The sequence below is a fragment of the Elaeis guineensis genome, chromosome 4 (assembly GCF_000442705.2).
Source record: "Elaeis guineensis isolate ETL-2024a chromosome 4, EG11, whole genome shotgun sequence".
Taxonomy (NCBI): Eukaryota; Viridiplantae; Streptophyta; class Magnoliopsida; order Arecales; family Arecaceae; genus Elaeis; species Elaeis guineensis.
Window position 1 is genome coordinate 60,759,915 of NC_025996.2, and position 21,585 is coordinate 60,781,499.

General features: G+C 32.0%; 1 non-coding gene across 1 annotated transcript; it reads right to left on the reverse strand.

The window, feature by feature from the left end:
- Window positions 1-18,974: 18,974 nt before the first annotated feature.
- Window positions 18,975-19,080, reverse strand: LOC114914157 (small nucleolar RNA R71). Its single transcript, XR_003800776.1, has one exon. It is a non-coding gene; the product is annotated as a small nucleolar RNA R71 (small nucleolar RNA).
- Window positions 19,081-21,585: the final 2,505 nt, after the last annotated feature.

Here is a 21,585-nt window from a genome sequence, read left to right on the forward strand (position 1 = left end):
AATTGATCTAATTAATATGCTTTCAGATCTGATACATCACATGTAATATCTGAAAAATAAGATTTAGATTGAACTATTTAAAATTAAATCTATTCTAGACAAATTATTGGAACAGTTCTACAACTAGTCTAGACATACAACAGATCAATTTTATGAAAAAATTAAAATTTTATTTTTTATTTTTTGATCTGATTATAACACTTATAACATCAAAAAAATAGAAAATAAATTAAATTTAATTTATATTTTAATCTTATTAAAATATAAAATTATAAGACTATTCATAGATTCAACTAATCCTAGTCTAGTCATGCATCTCATGCATGTTAGATCTTCTTAGATTTAATTTTAAATATTTTAATTTTAGATTTTATCATATCTGATGTGATATTTGAAATCTTTTAAATATCAGATAAATAAATAAAAATTAGATCTAAATCAGATCTGAAATAGAGCCAACAACCTAGCTCTGATACCAGTTGAAGGAAAAATTGCCTTTTTCTTTTGTAGGATCTTCCAGATTTCATCAAATCTAGAGTGAAATAATTTAAAAATTTTATCTTATACTATTTCAGATCTAGTATTTATTAAATCTAATTTTATTATCTGATATTTAAAATTTAAAATTAAATCTAAAAGTATGAGAAGTATAGACATATCTCAAGGGTAATCTGATTATCCTGTAGATGATCTCAGCACAGCCTGAGGTTCTGATGTAACCATGCAAGCACCTGTCCTCTACCAGTATCCAATCAGGTAAAACCTAAAACATATTTTTCTCATAAATCTATGCTCCAAAAATTAGATCTCTATCTGATTTGGAAGTGCTTCAGAACTCCTTCTGAAGTTGGAGCAGCAGCCTGTCGAAGATGTCCTGCAGCCTTCCTGTTCCAGGCGTCACCACGCCTTGGACCTTTACCAGATGGATGTCCAACTTCTTGGACGTGAAGAGGGAAGAGAGGAGAGTAGGGAGAATATAGAGAAGAGGAGAGGATTCTCATTTTGACTGGGTATTGAGCAGAAACTTACAAACCCTAGGCACAGATAGGGATTTTATAGACCCTGGATGCTGTGCAATGCCACATCATTCGACCAATCAAAAAATTCCAATAAATTTTGAAAAAATTTTGATTGGTGGAGTGATATCATCTGATCATATCAGATAAGAACCCCCACCCTCTCTCCTATGTTGGCACCAACTTTGGATAAGCACAAGCAAGGTGGTGCCAAAGAGTCCATGTTTATCAGGACTCTTTCATTCTTATCCATTTGGGGCACCCACTTTAATCCAATTGAGCTCACGCCATAATCTGATTATGGCACCCAATTTGATATGGTTTAGCCATGTGGACACTCCACAAAAATCCTCCAATGAACTCTCTTCAGTTTAAGACCCATATGTCAACATTTGACAGATGTCCTAAAATAAAATTGGTAGGTGACTAGAATTAGCAGGTGTTGTCTTAAATTTATCTCATGAATTAAGACAAGACTTTTCTGAGCTGGGCAAACTTTATTTAAACTGAGAGAAATCTTTCAAAGGTTCTCTGAATGAGTCAAATCATATTTGGCTCAGTAGAGACAGAAAAGATTACACGAAGAGAAAGTTAGGCTCAATCGTGTGCTAGCACGATTTTCTTGAACCTAATTGGATCTTATTCAAATCAATTGGGTTAGCCCAATTAATGACATCTAAACCCTAACCCCTATTTGTGTGACCCAGTTAGGTTCAATTCTGTATGGTAATGAGACATGTCGTGATCTCATCATCGACATCATCGAAACTCCTTTCGATGGATCAAAACTCTTTTGATTTAGATAATTAGAATGATCGATCATCAATATCATTCTAATTGCTCTCAAAATCCATCAGTGACACCTAACAGTATGTGGTGACAACCCATCAGAATTGAACACAAACCTCTCGGTGCTGCTACTTGTGTGATTGAGTTCCTCTATCATGAGTTTCGAATGAATTAGGGTTAAGGTGAACTTGTCAAACCCAACATCAGTCATATGAATCAATCGATCGATCTGAGTCTGATGTGAAATCCCAATGAAAAACTTTTTTTTCATTATTTCACTCTGCCATGGCGATGGGCTTAAGGACTCGATCTTTCGATCATCATAGGACTACTCCTCTCATCTACCGAGGTTGATAGATCCCATCTTGGTGCGATCTAGTTCCTACAATAAATATGCTACAGCCAATATACACCTCAGGATTTTAAATGGCTAGGAGATCGAGTTATGATGTAGTCAAACTATAACACACTCAAGGTGAACTGTCAATGCACCTCAGGTCAAAGAATTAGACACACAACTGCAGCATCGAGCTAGTCATCGACGAGAAGGTAGACTTCCTTATGACTGCTCGATATGGTCATGCTCAGTACTCTCATTCTCAATGAATACCTATATTCTCGCTCTGATATTTTCACACCATAGACTCAAGACACATCTATCCTAAGAAAGCGATCGTACCCCAACCTTCTGGATCGATCACTATCCTCGTGATGATCCTATGGTCAGGAGCTGTTTATGAGTTAGTTATGTAAATTCATGTCTTAAATTTTCAACTTTTGAAAATATGAATTGACATTCCTACTAACTCAAAAGATGTATCACAGACACAATGTACACAATGTGATAGAAGAATAATCTATTTATTGATTTATAATCAAAATTATAAATTTGTCCTTAGATTTGTACAGGAATGTGTCAGTCAATCTGACATCTAGGGCACACATCTAACATTAATATGGTGATCAAAATATATCGCTTAATTAGAAATGAAGAAGAGCCTGGCATTTACAAGTGGGCTACTGATTTTGCAGTCATCTTCTTTGTACTGTATATGGATGACATACTGTTACTTGAAAATGACATTCTGAATTTACAGAGAGTGAAATTATGGTTATCATCATAATTCTCTATGAAGAACTTGGGAGAAGCATCCTACATTCTTGGGATGAAGATCTATAGGGATAGATCTAGAAGGTTGCTTGGATTGTCCCAATTTATGTACATCGATATTATGTTGAAGAGGTTCAACATGGATAATTTTAAGAGAGGCTATCTTCTGATAGATCATAAAATTATTCTTTTTCAGAAGGATTGTTTGACAACTCTTAAGGAGAGAAAGCATATGAGTAAAATACTATATGCTTCGACAGTGAGATCTATTATGTATGCTATGACATGTATGAGATCAGATGTGGCCTATTCATTGGGGATAATGAGTAGGTACCAGTCTGATCTGGATGAAAAGTATTAAAAAATTATTAAAATAATTTTTAAGTATTTAAGAAATACTAAAGATCAATGGCTTATCTATAGAGACACTGATTTGAAACTTATGGGATATACTAATTCCAGTTCTAGTCAAATTGTGATGACAGCAGAAGTATGTCGGACTATATATTTACCTTGAATGGAGGAGCTGTTTGGTAGAAAAATTTCAAGCAACATACTATGATCGATTCTGTATGCGAAGCGAAATACAATGCTATTCTGTATCACTATCATCTGGTATGAGAGATCGTGAACTGAGGTGATGTTAAGCTTCAGAAGATCGATGGAAAGGAGAATCTAGTCGATCCATTTACTAAAGCTCTCAGGATCAAAAAGTTTGATAACTTCAAATGGAAGATGGGTATAAGATATTGCCTGGATTGGCTTTAGTCCAAGGGGGAGTTGATGGAAATTGTATCCTAAAGTCAATCGTGTGACGATTGAGTTTCTCTTTATATATGAGTTATTGATAAATGAATAAAAATTATTCTAATATTTTTTATCATAAAGTTACTTCTTCTTTGAACTCTTATGTTGTGATGAAGTCCTTAGAACTATGTTAGTGTACGATAAAGAGAGGATTTATCATATAGTTCTTAAATATGTTCGCGATCAAATGATACATCATTATAGGATGATGATGTTTATCGAGTAGAGATCGTTGTATGCCATATAGATTGATTGTCCTATTAACCAAGGAGTGTGGTGACACTGGTATGGCATACAGGTGAGATGTAGGAGTACATCGTCACTGAACAAGTGACTCACCTGCTGAGCGTTCTGTTGTCAAGAGCTGCTTACGAAGCATATGGATATAAGTGTCCCTCAGACCTAAGATCACTATAGTGACTTGCAGGTAACTCATTGTGCTGTGGTGTCAGACTATCTAAATTTTTAATGCTGTGATGGAAGGCTACTGGATACAATCAAGTACTTGCGAAGTCTGTGTGTGGATCAAGATGAAATTGACCCTTCTGAATTATTGAAGTTGATGTATCACTGTATTTCAATTTAGTAAAGTCTTGGCCAGGATAATCCATGAGATAAATTTAAAAAATTAAAATACAATGTGAATGAAGCAATCTCAGTTGACAATTAACCTGAGACCATCCTAGAGCATTCAGGATCAAAGGGATGAATTATGCGGTAACCCTATGCATAGATTTTGAAATATTTTTTTATGATAATTTGATCTATGTAGATATCGAAAATCATTGCTAGATGGTATCTCGATTAATGCAGGACTCGATTTCTGTGTTACCAGCTCAGTGTTTGAACCTATGGAGTCACGCACACAAGTTAGACATCGTAGGAAAGTATTGGCCTATATTTATATGTTCGATTTGAAAGTACTTAACTTGGTTTAATATATAAGTTAACTTGATTGAGAATTAAGTTATGAATCAAACGAGATTGAAGAGTTGACTATGTCTGGCTAGCACTATACATGAGGTTCAGGTTCAATCTCGGTGTCTGACTTATGTGCTAACTATGATTCATGGAGCATATGAGAGATTGAATTTAAGTACTAATTAATTTCAGATTAGGTCTGAATTAATTAATCTTAGTTGGATCAAAAATTTTAAGTTAGATTTGGTAAAAAATCCTAAAAAATTTGGGATTGACAGTCTTTCAAAATTCTTTCGAACTAGTTTCGAATTGGATTCGAATCGGATCTATTTTGGATGAGATACTCAGAATCCTAGTTGCACTGAGATTCTCTTCTCTCTTGGACTAACCAATACTTGATATGATGTTGGTTGTGGACGTCCCATGTGGGTGTGGGAATGGGTGCACTGTGGGCACCTTGTGTGGTTCCAATTCTATCTCATGTAGGAGTCCTTTTTTTGTGAGTATTAGACTGATTCAAAGTATATTTGAATTAGGAGTCCTATATTTATTGGGTCATAAGAATCATCCATAAATAGAGAGGGTCTCAACCTATGGATGCATAGAAAATAAATTAGATTGAGGGAAGAGAGAAAGGGAGCGAGGCGTGAGAAGAGGGAGCTCCTTCCTTCCTTGACATCTCCCCATCATTACCGCCCATCCTCTCCCTTGCCATGGACCCACTTTGGGCATTTTCCTTACAGGTGTGAGGCATCACACCCGCACCTCTCCTCCCTCGTTTGGTTAGGTTGCGAAGATGATTTGATCAGAGTTCATCTCGCTTTTCTGTATTATCTGGCGTACATACGAAGTAGAGGGTCTGCACTTTTAGACCTCCGCGAAGGTTGATTCTAGATTTTTAGAGATTTGATCTCCTATTCCACTGCTGTCTAGATAAAAATTTAATTTTTATTCATATAGATTTGTAAAAAAAATTTAGATGTAACTTGGACTATCTGAAGAGAAACAGTTTCCCTTCCTTTCATCCAGCCCAATCAAAAGTTTAGGTTGGGCCTCTGCTTGGGATGGCTGGCCTTCTGCTTGAAGCTTGACAGCAAAATACTAGTGAGCCATGGTTTGATTGCCTCAGATCTATCGTACTTAATTCTTGGTTGAAAACATCTCCATCAAGTGATAGCTTGACACTACGGCCTTTAAAGTTCACAAACTTAGACGATCCAAGATTGCATTGTAGGCCGAAGAAAGTTTAACCATCAAAAAATTAATTTGAATCATTGATAAATATTAAATTAAATATTAGAAATATTTAAATTTATTTAATTTTTTTTTTATTTATTTTATAGAAGATTAAAAGATTAATGCGGATACGATGTATGTGTAACGGTTCGTTAAAGGACATATGAGAAATTATATCAAATGAACAAGGCTTTTGCTGGAAGGAGGAGGATGTAAGAGCATTAAATGCTCATGGCCCATAGCATTTAATCCATTCAAAGGAGAAGTGGCGTGCTAAACTATTGGGTGCTATCCAATGGCTCATGTTGTGAGGAACACTTGATCAGACAGCCACAATCCCTCTTTTCCATATACTTTAGTGGTGGCCCCCTGCTTGAATACCATCCAATGGTCTAAAGTGTTCTTGACCATGATCCGGTTGCAGAACCAAACAAATACGGCATTCACGCAGCTGCTGGCAACGAATATGTAAGAGCTCTTTTCTAAAATAATATAAAAAAAAATTTAAATATTAAAATATATCAAAATAAAATTTATTTATCAAACTAATGCAAAAGAGAAAAACGTCATTTTGAATGGCGTTTTTTTCCCTTCCACGTCACTCTCCATTTCCACGGTGGCATCGTCCCAAAAAAAAAAAAAAAAAAAAAAGAAACGCCATTTGGAATGGCGTCTTTAAAAACGCCATTTTGAATGACGTTTTTAAAAACACCATTCAAAATGGCGTTTTCAAATTTTTCCACAAAAAAAAAAAGAAAAAAATCATAAAAAAATAAAAAATTAGTTTTTTAAAATTTAAAATTAATTAATAAATTATAATTATAATTTTGATTGAAATTAAAAATATAAAGATTTGAATTTGTAATTCATTAAAAAAATTAATTTAGAATTTTTATTAAAAATATTTTTTAAAAGATGTCAAAAAAATTTTAAGAAATAAAAAGAAAATTATCATAGAAAATAAAAAAAAGAGAAAGAAATATGAAAGAAATAAAAATATGAAATTTAATTGAAAAACATCATTCGAAATACTTGTCCTAAAAAATTTTAAAAAATTATAAATTTTAAAATTTTTAAAAAATCAAAAAAAAATTATAATGTAAAAATTTTAAAAAATAAAATTTTAAAGATTAATTGAAATTAAAATATTATTTCAAATTACTTTCTCAAATTAAAAATAATTAATTTAAAAAAGATTTAAAAAAATTTGAAAAATAGGCTAAAAATTTTTATAAAAATATAAAGAATTAAAAAAAAATAGAAATTATAATTGTAATTGAATAACAAATTTTATAATTTTTAATTTTAAGAAATAAGAATTATAATTGTAAATGAAATTAAAAATTATATTTTAAATAACTAAATTAATTTAAATATAAATTTTTAAAAAATATTATAAATAAAAGAAAAAAAATACGTAATAGAATATCAAAAAGATAAAAATGAAAAAAAACTAAAATTAAAATTTAAAATTATAAAATTATAAATTAGATTAGAAAAAATATATCATAAAATAATAAAATTAAATAAATTAATTACAATTTTTTTTAGGGTATTTTATAAATGTGACTTAAAAAAATTAAATTTGAATTAAATTTTGATAAAAAAAGAAATACATTAAAAAGTTTAAAAGAATGAGGAAAAGTTAAAAAGTTAAAAAGTAAAATTTTTAAAAAGTCACAAAAAATAAGGATTATAAATTAAAAATTAAAAAAAAATTTAAAATTTGATTGAAATAAAAATATTTTTTAAATGTAATTTATAAAATTAAAATTTATTTAATTAAAAAAATTTTCAAATAAAATTTAAAAATATCTTAAAAAAATTTCATAAAAAGATAAAGAATTGAAAAAAATAGAAATTGTAATTGTAATTGAAGAACAAAGTTTATAATTTTTAATTTTAAGAAATAAGAATTAAAATTGTAATTGAAATTTAAAATAATATTTTAAATAACAAAATTAATTTAAACATTATTATTTAAAAAATATTTTAAATAAAAAAAAAATGGGAGGAAAATTTAAAATTTAATTTGAATTAAATTTTGATCAAAAAATAAATACAGTGTAAAGTTAAAAAATGAGAAAAAATGTGAAAAAAAATTTTGTAAATTGAACTTTAGAAAAAATAATATTTTTGAGAAAATGGCCGGTACTCAAGTTCGTGTTTTATTGTATTATGATGGCATGATACAGAATGATCAAACTGATGTGCAGTATAGTCACCCTGCAAATCGGATGATTAGAATATCTTCATCATTATCACATCAAGAATTATTGGATCATTTATACAACAGTATTCCTGTAGACAAAGAAAAATATGAAATAAAATTGAAATGGAGATCTCCTAATCTGTCGGGACAGTTAATGCAGAGTAAATATATCTTGGTTCCAATTGATGACGATGATGATGTCGAAGAAATGCTGACCTTTCCTTTGAAATATTCAGAATGTCGATTTTTAGAATTATATATTGAAAAAGAAGATGTACCAAGCTTTGGATATCATAGTCAGTTTTTAACTCAAGCGGATAATAATGTTGGGCCTTCCTCACCTTTCGTAACTCCTATGATACAAACCGATAGTATTGAGGCCGATTTTGCAGAACAACATTCCACTACTGCCGGTCCTAGCTGTCCAATTATTCCAAGTGCTGTGGTGACTTCTCCTGTGTCTTCTGCTATGGTGACTTCTCCTTTGGTACAAGTAGTGGCAAGTGCGGGAGACGACACTCATATAGAAAATGATGATTGGGTAGTCGGTGGAATAAATTCTGATAGTCTGGGTTTTGAGTCAGATGAAAATGAAGATGAAGACAGTTGGATGGATGAGGACAATAGCAGTAATGATGATGATGATGAAGATGAGAATGATGATGAAGATGTTCAAGCTAATATTAATGTGGAAGAATCTCAATCTCGTTTGCATGAACCTCCACAATATTTTAATGATATAAATTTAGATGATGGTGGTTGTGTTAGTGCTGGTCGAAGATTGAATTCTGACAATCAATTTTGGGACTCTTCGATGACTGAATTTTCTAAAGGTTTAATGTTTGAGAGTAAAGATGATCTAAGGAGACTGTTGATCTTTATCACATTATGAAGCATCGGACATACAATGTAGTTCAGTCGCATTCGAAATTATGGTCCGTACGATGCGCATCATCAGATAATGTTCAGCATTGTAAATGGAGGCTTCGTGCTGCATTGTTGAAAAAATATGGATATTTTCAAATCACAAAATATGAGGGTCCTCATACTTGTTTGTTTACGGGATTGAGTCGAGACCACAAACATGTCTGTGGAAAGATGATTAGCACATTAGTCCGACATATTATTGAGAAAGATCCCGGTGTTAAAGTTGAAGCTATAGTGGCAGCCGTTAATGATCAATTTCAATATACAGTATCATACAGGAAAGCATGGTGTGGAAAGCATAAGGCATTGGTTGATATTTATGGAGAATGGGAGCCATCTTATGCTAAATTACCTTATTATATGGCTGCACTTCAATATGCAAATCTTGGTACAGTTGTTTCATGGAATTTTTTTCAAGCTGTGAATTCCAATGTTCGTGTTTTAAATTATATTTTTTGGGCTTTCGAACCATCTATTCAGGGTTTTATGCACTGCCGTCCTATAATTAGCATTGATGGCACGCACTTGTATGGAAAATTTAAAGGTAAGATGTTAATTGCAACAGGCATTGATGCAGAGAATGGGATATTTCCATTAGCATATGCAATTGTCGATGAGGAAACGACTGCAAGTTGGAGTTGGTTTCTTTTCCAGCTCAGAACACATATCGTTAAAGATAGAAATGGAATATGCTTAATTTCTGACAGGCATCCAGGTATATTAAATACCATCGCAGATGAGTCTATTGGATGGAGTCCACCACGTGCTTATCATCGATACTATTTAAGACATATCTGCAGTAATTTCAACACTTATTTCAAAAATATGCAGCTGAAAAGAGCAGTATGGCAAGCAGAAAGTGCTCATCAAGTTCGTAAATTCAATTTTATCATGGGTAGGATTAGAACAGTGAATGAAGAAGCTTGGAGCTGGTTGTCCGAGATAGAAAAGGAGAAGTGGACATTGGCACATGATGATGGCCTACGCTATGGTGTTTTAACTACAAATTTGTTGGAGGTTTTTAACAGTGTTTTATGAGGAGCTAGAAATGTGCCAATTACAGCTTGTGTTCAACTGACATTTTATCGTCTTGTCAAATATTTCAATACGAGGCATGCCCAAGCCTTGAGATATGTAGAGGAGAATCAAAATAATCTTTTTACTCCTCATGTTGCAATTAAAATTGCTGAAGATCAAGTTAAGGCTAACCAGCACCGAGTAACAGCATTCAACCTTCAAAGAGGTATATATGAAGTGCTTACGAGAAGAGCAAGCGGAGGATTACGAGGTGGAGGAAATTCTCATACTGTTACATTAGCTGAAAGAAAATGTTCTTGTGAAAAGTAGAGCACGTACAAATATCCATGTTCACATGTTTTAGCTGTGTATCAAGAAATTGCTGTACATTTTAGTGTTTTTGTGGATGATGCATATACAATTACAGCATACATGAATGCTTGGAGCGGTAATTTCAATCCACTACCACATGAAGATTATTGGATGCATACACGTATGTTCAAATGTATGCCTGATCATCATCGTTTGAGACCGAAGCAGAAAGGTAGACCAAAGTCAACGAGACTACGAAATGAGATGGATGATAGGCAAATAAGAAATAAGAACCACTGTGGTATTTGTAGGGAACAGGATCATGATCGTCGTCGCTGTCCTAGGATATTTCAACATACTTCAACTTCAAGCAGTGAAAAAATTGAAAGCTTCGACAATTTATTATTGTCATTGTTTTATGAATTACTGTGGGATTGTATTTGAATTTTCGTGTTTAATATGTTGGGATGAACTGAATTTTGTGTTTAAGTTATATTGTGTGATAATATTGTATTTAAAAAAAAATTAAAATATATTATCTTTTTTTTTAATACATCTGTGATAATATTGCTTGAGACACGTATTATGACTTACGATCCATGATATCCCGGTCCCCGAGACAGCAGCATTCTTACATTGCAGGAGCACCATCGATCACAGACTATTTTAGATGCGGCGTAAGCATTACAATCTTATTTACTTTTTAAATTTTTATTTTAAAAATCATATACGTTATCTAATTATTATATTTTATTGCAGGAGTCCAGACATCTTCGTCTACGACGATCCGATGCAGATTTCTGGAGGACAGAGGATATCCAGATAGAGTGTTAGATTATTTACGATATCTGGAATTTTATGGAGTATATCGGATCGGTCGTATACAGATGGACGTTGGTCTTATTACTGCTTTGCTTAGAGATGGCGTCCAGAGACACACACATTTCATCTTCCATTTGGTGAGGCGACCATCAGTTTACAGGATGTCAGCATCCTTACTGGACTACCAGTTGATGGAGATCCAGTTACCGGAGTTGATCCCACACTTACCATTCCGGAGTGGCAGGCTTTGTGCTTGCGATTGTTAGGGTTTGAGCCCGACGCACATTTTTTTGATCATTCACGACTCAGGATTGAGTGTTTGGATGATCGTTATCGTCATTTTCATATTGCGGATGATGCACCAGAGGAGATCGTGCAGCAGTATGTTAGGGGTCAGGTGCTGCGATTGTTAGGTGGTGTCCTGTTACCTGATACTTCATCGAATAAGATGAAGTTGATGTTTTTGCCATTATTAGAGGATTTAGACTTCGCTCGTCGATTCAGTTAGGGCAGTGCAGTACTAGCTTGTCTATACCGAGCTATGTGTCGGGGTTCCTATGCTGATCAGAGCGAGATTGACGGTTATCTTGTATTATTATAGGTACGTGAATTAAAATTTTTAATTTTTAATATTTAATTATATTTTACATTCGATATATCATTTATTTAATTTTTAAATTTTGCAGATTTGGGTATGGGAGCGTATGCCGACTATCAGTCCATTACGACGACAGTTGCTCGAGATGCCATCAGAGCAGCAGGATCCTGATGTTCCATTCAGACTAGACGGACCATTAGGATACAGGTATCGAAATATTTTTTTTTATTTAAATTTTATTATTTTAAATTTATTTAATATTAGTACATTGTGAAACAGATGAAACGTTGCATTCAACGTTCATCACGTATCGACAAGAGTGGCACGGGTTTATAGGTGCCAGTTGGATACATTAGTTGATACATCTAGACGGGTAAATTTTAAATTTTTTACAAATATCAATTTACAGTATTCATAATCTATTATAATTTTATATTAATTTTTTTTATTTTAACTATATTATATCAGTTTTTGTGGGAGCCATATACAGATGGGATATTGGCTATACTGCCGCAGATGTGTACAGTTGGACACGACATATGGACTGCTAGGGTGCCACTTATTTATTTTGATGTGGTAGAGTGGCATCTTCCCGATCGTGTCCTGCGGCAGTTTGGTCAGACTCAGGGCATTCCAGAGCAGTTTGATACCAGCCAGGGACTTCATCGTATTGATCGACGAGGGAGAGCTCGTATCGACTGGCGTATCAGACATGCACAGTACATCGATATTTGGGATGCACGTCGAGATCACATTGTTCATGGTGATCCTATTTTGAGAGGCCGTTCATATACTGATGACTACATGGCTTGGTTTTTTAGTATTACGGTGCGAGTCATTGGACAGTCTCAGTATGCAGTTTCTGGATACGAGGGCGAGAGTTCTACTGTACGTCTTTTGGTAAGATTACGAAAATTACTTCATGTTATTTGTGTTATATTTTTGTTTTATATTGTACACTATACTGATTGTTTTATACTAACTGTTCTATTTTTATTTTATAGACTGATTCTGTGTTGGATCTTGTGTTGGACACTCGTCGTGCTTTATCTACGACTGATGAGGACGAGCGGATTCAGATACTGCGGGAGATGGAGAGAACAGGTTTCGGAACATTGGTGGCGATTGGTGTTGATCCACATACCTGTGCGTCTTGGTATGGAGCAGTTCGGACGCCAGATATGAGTTATACGCGTCACCATATGCTTCACATATGCCATCACCACATATTCCGCATATGTCATCATTTGATGCTGCACAGATGCCACCGTCTTTTCATCCACAGATGGCAGCATCTTCTTCTTCCTACATCCCCCAGATGCCATCACCGGGTACCAGTTGGCCACATGAGTATGATACTTTTTTTTCAGGTCCATCCGTGTATCCAGATGAGAGAGTTGAACGGGTCTCTCAGTCCGTAGATGATCCGACAGCATCAGTTATTCCTGAGCAGCATGATCAGTAGATCTCCTCCACTGATATAGGAGAGGAGCCATCACAGCAGGAGCAGCCGGCGAGGACCTTCCTGAGAAGGTCCAAGCGACCACGGGCGCCGCGACGTCCTTGTGGGACTTAGTCTTTGTTGTATTTGTATTTAGTATTTTTATATTTTTGTTGTACTATTTTTTTTGTACATTTGATATTTTTATTCTATTGAATAATATTAAATGTTGATTTTATTTTATATTATTTAATTTTAAATGATTGGATATTATGATCGGTGCATATGGATACACATACTCGAACGTGTCTCAGAATATTAGGAGAGAAAATATTATGCTGAAAGGACTATAAAAATTATAACGTAAATAATAATATATCAAATGTTGCTTTTTGAATTGAACTTTAGAAAAAATAAATATTTTTTTAAGTAAAGAAAAGGAATACGTAATAGAATGCTAAAAAGATAAAAATGGAAGAAAACTGAAATTATAATTTTAAATGATAAAATTTTTAAAATAAATTTTAAAAAAATATCATAAAAAAATAATAAAATAATAATAAAATAAGAATTATAATTATAAATTTTAAAAAAATTTAATTTTAATTTAAATTAAAAATTATCATTTAAATTATTATTTTTATTATTTAATTAAATTTATTTATTAAAAGATTATAAATAGATAAGTAAAGAAATTAAAAAAAAATAAATAAAAAGAGAAAACGCCATTCTCTCCCCTCTCCAAACCCCTTTTTTCCCTCCTTCTCCCTTCTCCTTCTCCCTTCTCCCTTCTCGATCTTCTCCTTCTTCCTTTACAAATTTAAGTAAAGGAAAAGAATACGTAATATATCATAAAAATAGAAGAAAACTAAAATTATATTTTTAAATTATAAAAATTATAAATTAAATTAAAAAAATATATCATAAAAATAGTAAATAAAAGAGAAAAAATGATAATAAAATAGAAATTATAATTTAAAATAAAAAATTAACTTTAATTTAAATTAAAAATTATCATTCAAATTACTATCCTCATTAAAAAATTTAATAAATTAAAAAAAAATAATTAAACAAATTATGAAAAAAATTTAAAAAAATTTAAAAAAAAAGAATAAAAAAATGTCGAAGGAAACGGTGTTTTCTCCTTTCCTCCCTTCTTCTCTCCTTCTCCTCTTCTCCTTTCTCCCTCTTCTCCCTTCTCCGGCGTCTCTCCTACAGCACGGCGGTGAGCTGCCTCCTCTCTCTCCCTCTTCCTCTCTCTCCCTCTTTTTAAAAAATTTAAAAAATAAAAATTACCAGAAAGAAAGTCAAGGGGTCGACTCACAAGTCTGGCAGCCAAAAATTTTGCATGCCGTTAAACTCTTTTAGCCATGAGTCGATTCATGGGGTCGACTAAAAAATATAAATCTATTTTTCTTAGAAAATACGTTTCAAAAATATTGAAATTGCCTCTAATAGATTACACATCTTTTGTTCTTGCTTTTGAGACTTCAGAATCATATCTGATAAAATTATGATTTTTTTTCTTCATTTTTTAACTTTTTAATGTATTTATTTTTTGATCAAAATTTAATTCAAATTAAAATTTTTAAGTCACATTTATAAAATACCTGAAAAAACAAATTATAATTAATTTAATTACATTTTATTCTTTTATGAAATATTTTTTTTTATAATTTTTATAATTTTAATTTTTAATTTTCTTCCACTTTTATTTTTTTGACATTCTATTACGTATTTTTTTTCTTTATTTAAAATATTTTTTAAATATTAATATTTAAATTAATTTAGTTATTTAAAATATTATTTTTAATTTCAATTATAATTTTAATTCTTATTTCTTAAAATTAAAAATTATAAACTTTATTCTTCAATTACAATTAGAATTTCTATTTTTTTCAATTCTTTATCTTTTTATGAATTTTTTTTAGGCAATTTTTATATTTTATTTAAAATTTTTTTAATTAAATTAATTTTAATTTGAGAAATTAATTTTAAAAAATATTTTTATTTCACTTAATCTTTAAAATTTTATTTTTTTAAAAATTTAAATTTAGAATTCTTATTTTTTATGACTTTTTAAAAATTTTAACTTTTTAACTTTTCATCATTTTTTAACTTATTAATGTATTTTTTTAATCAAAATTTAATTCAAATTTAATTTTTTTAAGTCACATTTATAAAATACCCTAAAAAAAATTGTAATTAATTTAATTTAATTTATTCTTTTATGATATATTTTTTCTAATCTAATTTATAATTTTTATAAATTTAAATTTAAATTTTAGTTTTTTTTCATTTTTATCTTTTTGATATTCTATTACGTATTTTTTTTCTTTTATTTATAATATTTTTTAAAAATTTATATTTAAATTAATTTAGTTATTTAAAATATAATTTTTAATTTCATTTACATTTATAATTCTTATTTCTTAAAATTAAAAATTATAAAGCTTGTTATTCAATTACAATTATAATTTCTATTTTTTTTCAATTCTTTATATTTTTATAAAATTTTTTTAGTCTATTTTTCAAATTTTTTTGAATCTTTTTTAAATTAATTATTTTTAATTTGAGAAAGTAATTTGAAATAATATTTTAATTTCAATTAATCTTTAAAATTTTATTTTTTTTAATTTTTACATTATAATTTTTTTTTTTAATTTTAAAATTTATAATTTTTTTAAAAATTTTTAGGACAAGTATTTCGAATGATGTTTTTCAATTAAATTTTAAATTTTTATTTCTTTCAAATTTCTTTCTCTTCTTTTTTTTCTATGATAATTTTTTTTATTTCTTAAGATTTTTTTTGACATCTTTTAAAAAATATTTTAAATAAAAAATCTAAAATAATTTTTTTAATAAATTAAAAATTCAAATCTTTATATTTTAAATTTCAATCAAAATTATAATTTTAATTTATTCATTATTTTAAATTTTAAAAAATCAATTTTGCCATTATTTCACGATTTTTTCTCTTTTTTTTTTGGGGGAAAATTTGAAAACGCCATTTTGAATGGCGTTTTTAAAAACGCCATTCAAAATGGCGTTTTTAAAGACGCCATTCCAAATGGCATTTTTTTTTTTTTTTTTTGGGATGATGACACCGTGGAAAAGGGGGTGACGTGGAAGGGAAAAAAACGTCATTCAAAATGGCATTTTTTCCTTTTGAATTAGTTTGGTAAATAAGTTTGATTTTGATATATTTTGATATTTAAATTTTTTTTTTGAATTATTTTGGAAAAGAGCTCAATATGTAAGCTGGTGTAACCAATGCAGGAGCTACGGATGCGGGAGCTACGGAACGGATGCAGAACAAACGCGGAATAAACACGCGTTATGAAGTCTTTAAAAAGAGGCACAGGAAATATTTTTGGAGGAGGCTGCAAGTCGACCATCCTTCTTCTCCACTTAAAAGACTATTTTTGCTACCATTTTTTTATTTCTTCTCCATGCCTCCACCAAATCCTTGCTGACCATCCTATCCTTTCTTCCATCATCAATCCGCTTTCAAAAAAATTTGCAGCTTCACATCAAGAAGAACACTGATCCAAAAATTGCTGTCAGTAGGAAGATGAATATCTCCATCATGCACGGCTAATTCTCTTCTTCTCAAGAAAAGGACACACATTGTAACAGATTTATTTCAATGTCTTATCTTTTGTATTCCTTTTATTTTACATCAATGAATGATTTATTTTTTTAATATGCAAAATTATTTCTTTATATTTTAAAGTTAGATTTGGTTAATTGAAATAGTTTATACTCTTTAAAGACACATCGTGATCCAAAGATACGATGTGTACCAAGAGGGGATAAATTATTTTAAATAACTAAATCAATTATTTTTTTTAATTAATTTGTACGTTAAGATAAATAGCATATTTTCCTAAAGAACGAGCCGTGACTTAAGAATACGGTTCATACTTGAGAATGAAATAAGCTATACTAATTTGCACCACAAAATTTACTAAGTTGCACCATAAAAGGGATCTAAAATCTGTTTACAAAGTGAAGTTTGATTCTCGAGACCTATTCTTATTTAATCATTTTTACCAAGTAATTTAGCATCAACTTTAGATTTCTTGGAAAGCAATATTTAATTCTCACACTACATCTATTACACTTTAATTTCACCAATACCTATCCAAGATCCCTGTGGATCGACATCTGGTCTCACCATTTCTACATTATTAAGATCAATTTAATTATCTTTGATTGCCTCATGACAAGGCATATCAAATTTTGGCACCGTTGTCGGGGATCTTGGCATGATTGATTTTTTTTTTTTAATTTTTTTTTCTTTATTTTGTGATCTCTTGCCTTTTTAATTGTTGTCTAATATTTGCTTGTTATTATTGCAGGTCTAAAGAAAAAGAAGCAAAAAGGAAGTAAAAAGGAAGCAAAATGAAGTAAAAAAAAAAATTATTTATTGCTTTCTTTAATTTATAGTCTTTTTAGTTAATAGTTTATTTACTTGTTTGCTTTTTGTTCTCTTGATTTATAAAAAAAAAAAAATTATCTCTACATTGACACCTCATAAGCCATTTAGAAAATTAGAGACTTAATCATAAAATTAAAAAGAAAAACAAATTGATTCAATTTAGTCTTGACTGCATGCTAATTACGAAAATTAGACATCTTGGTTTGTTGCATCTCATCTCCATAATTAATCTTAAGAAAAATAACCCATTAATCAGATAAGGTGGGGATTTGATCACCCTTCCTTGGCCCAAAAAAATCATAACCTTCATTCTGCATTAAACCAAGCCTTAATTTTAAAATCAACTAGACGTCAGCCCTAGGAATTTCGAGCTCAATAGGACAAGAAAGCTCTAGAGTTGAACCGAGTGCGGATTAGTTAATTGCTCAGTGTCTAAGGCAAGTGGTTAAAGAAAGTGATTTTCAATTGGTTTCGTTGACTGACCTGGCCAACTCAGTTGGTGTCTAAGAAAAGCAACGAGCAGAGAACCTCCCACATCTTACGCTTACCTAGCTGAGTCAGTTAGTCATTCTTGAGCTTGGAGTACTCAAAGACGGTCTTGGAAGTTAGGAGCTGTCTAGATCTAGGTTAACCCTAGGATAGAGAGTCTATACTTGTTTAAGTTGATTGCAATTAACATTTAAACATTAACTAATTTCTTCCTTTTCATAGATTTAAGATTCTTAGGTTCTTCTCTTTAGATTTTCTTCACTCTTTTCTACTTTATTATAAATATATATATATATATATATATATATTATAAAAAACTAAAATTTTCTGTGTTTGCTCTAAAGTATAATTGTAAGGTGTATGCTTGGCCGTAGATCGTTACGATCAAAATCCAACCTTTTGATCCAGAAATAGTAAGAACCTTTAGAACCAACAGACATAAAAATATGACCGAAATCAAGAGAATGATCCACCCAGGCAATTGAAGGAGTACTTTACTCCTTCCACATATACCTACTCTCCTTGTATTCAAGTGCCCCCTGTGGAGGCCACCCAATATGAAATTAAGTCCAGTATAATCCAAATGCTACCTTCATTTTATGGACTTAGTAATGAGAACCTTTATAAACATCTTGAAGAATTTCTTGAGATATGCTCAACTATCAAAATTCACAACTTCTCTGATGATGCTCTTAGGTTAAAATTATTCTCTTTCTCACTTAAGGACAAAGCCAAATACTGGCTACATACTTTGGATTCTATGACTATATCAACCTGGGACCAGCTGCAAGGAGAGTTTCTCAAGAAATATTTTTCCATAGGAAAAACTAATCAAATAAGGAAAGCCATAACTAGTTTTTTTCAATTAGATGAAGAAATATTTCATGAAACATGAGAGAGATTAAAGGACCTTATTAGAAAATATCTCCACCATGCTGTACCCAAGTGGCAGTTAATCCAATATTTTTATGATGGGCTATCTGAAAGACATCGATAAATGATCGATGCATCATGCGGTGGGACATTCATGCTGAAAAGTGAGGATGAGGCATGGCAACTGTTTAAAATTTTAAGTAAAAATTCATTACATCATATGTCTGCCTCTATTAGAGATAAACCCATGATAAACCCAAAGAGAGGTGGAATATATGAAGTAGGAAATACCATAGATATCCATTATAAGGTAGATGAATTGTCCCAAAAGTTAGATCGATTATTAAGTATAGGACAGTCACCTTTTCCATCCCGTCAGATACAAAATATATGTGCATTGTGTTCGAGCCCCACTCATTGTGTGAATGATTGTCCGGTTGCACCACAGTTTCCTGAACATGTACAAGAACAAGTCCATCAAGCCCAAACTACTCATAGACTAGGGAACAACCCCTATTCTAGTACGTACAATTCGGGATGGAGAAACCATCTGAATTTCTCATAGAAATCACAACCAGTGGTTCCTCCGATGCAACAAAGATCAGATTACTCGGATGTAACTTTTAGGCATCCATCCTAGCCACAATACCAGAATCCTCCTCAACCCATCCGAGTACTCATAGCTCAGCTTTCGAAGAAAAGGTACTACAAGCACTTAAAGGACTAGAAATGAATACCCAACCCTTCACTTCCATACGCAATCAATAGCAAAGCTAGAGACCCAGATAGGTCAGCTAGCAAAGCTTTCAGTAGGAGGAAAGAAGGCAAATTACCCAGTCAGCCTATTAATAACCCAAAAGGACAGTACATGGCTGAAAGCTCCATTGGTTTTGAAACTTTTTTCGAACATGCTAAATCGATCATGACCCTTAAGCGAAAAAATCTTAAATCAACCTGAAGTAATCCAACAACAAGAGCAACCAATTCTAGCTACAATAGAAAAGAAATCTGAAGAGAGAAAAGAACCTGTTAACCCAGCACCTGCACCTAAAGCTCCATTTCCCAGTGCTTTAGAATCCTCTCTGCCTCTTGATAAAAAGGGTATAAAAATGAATGAAATGTTGGAACTATTTAAACAGGTCCAGATAAACTTACCTCTTCTCGATGCCATTAAGCAAGTTCTGACCTATGCCAAATTTCTAAAGGACCTCTGTACACAGAAATAAAAATCAAAGGCACAAATACCAAGAAAAGTCCACCTAACTGAGCAGGCCAGCTCAGTTTTTCAGCAAATTGCCCCACCCAAACTAAAAGATCCAGGTACCCCAATTATTTCTTGTGTCATAGGGAACCTCACGATTAAGAAGGCATTATTAGATTTGGGTGCAAGTGTCAACCTTCTCCCGAGCTCTGTATATGACCTATTTGGATTTGGAGAGTTAAAACCCATGACAGTGACTTTACAACTAGCAAACCGATCCATTAAGGTACCCCGTGGAATGCTGGAAGATATATTGGTGAAAGTAGATGAATTTTACTTTCCTGTTGACTTTCTTGTGCTGGATATGGAATCTGACAGCAACCCCAACTAAATACCAATCATCCTAGGTAGACCCTTCTTAGCAACGCTAATGTTTGTATAAATTGTAGGATCGGAGTTATGGATGTATCTTTCAGAAATAAGAAGCTAAGGTTGAATATTTTCAATGCATCTTTGGGACCACCTGTGTACGACCATAATGAGATCAACTTGTTAGAGGAAGTTATAGAAGATAAAGCTCCTGCCTTGCTTAACTCAGATCCTTTACAGGCATGCCTAACACATTTTGGAATGGATAATTTTGATATTGATGGATACACTGAAGAAATACATGCTTTGCTAGAACCTCCTAATTTTAGCACCAATCCCCCTTGGACTGTAAAGTATGAGCAATTACCAATTCAATCAAGCCTTCTAGTACCATCCTTAGAAGCACCACCTACTCTAGAGCTAAAGCCTCTTCCTGCCACACTGAAATATTCATTTCTTGGATCCAATGATACCCTTCCAGTGATCATTGCGTCTGACCTAACCAACGACTAGGAAGACAAACTTGTCGGGGTACTCAAAAAGTATAAAGAGGCTATAGGGTGGTCAATTGTCGATTTGAAAGGTATAGATCCTTCTGTTTGCATGCATCATATTCACTGCGAGGTTGAGGCAAAACCACATAGGGACATGCAACGAAGATTGAATCCGAATATGCGGGAAGTCGTGAAAAAAGAAGTAGTGAAATGGCTAGATGCTGAAATTATCTACCCAATTTCAGATAGCCAGTGGGTTAGTCCAACCCAAGTAGTACCTAAGAAGTCAGGTATTACCGTAATAGAAAATGATGAGGGTGAGTTAATTCCTACTCGTGCAACAACTAGTTGGCGAGTATGTATGGACTACCGAAAGCTGAATGCCATTACTAGGAAAGATCATTTTCCTTTGCCTTTTATTGACCAAATTTTAGAATGGCTAGCAGGACAAAGTTTCTTCTATTTTTTAAATGAATATTCGGGATATAACAGATCCCAGTATTTCC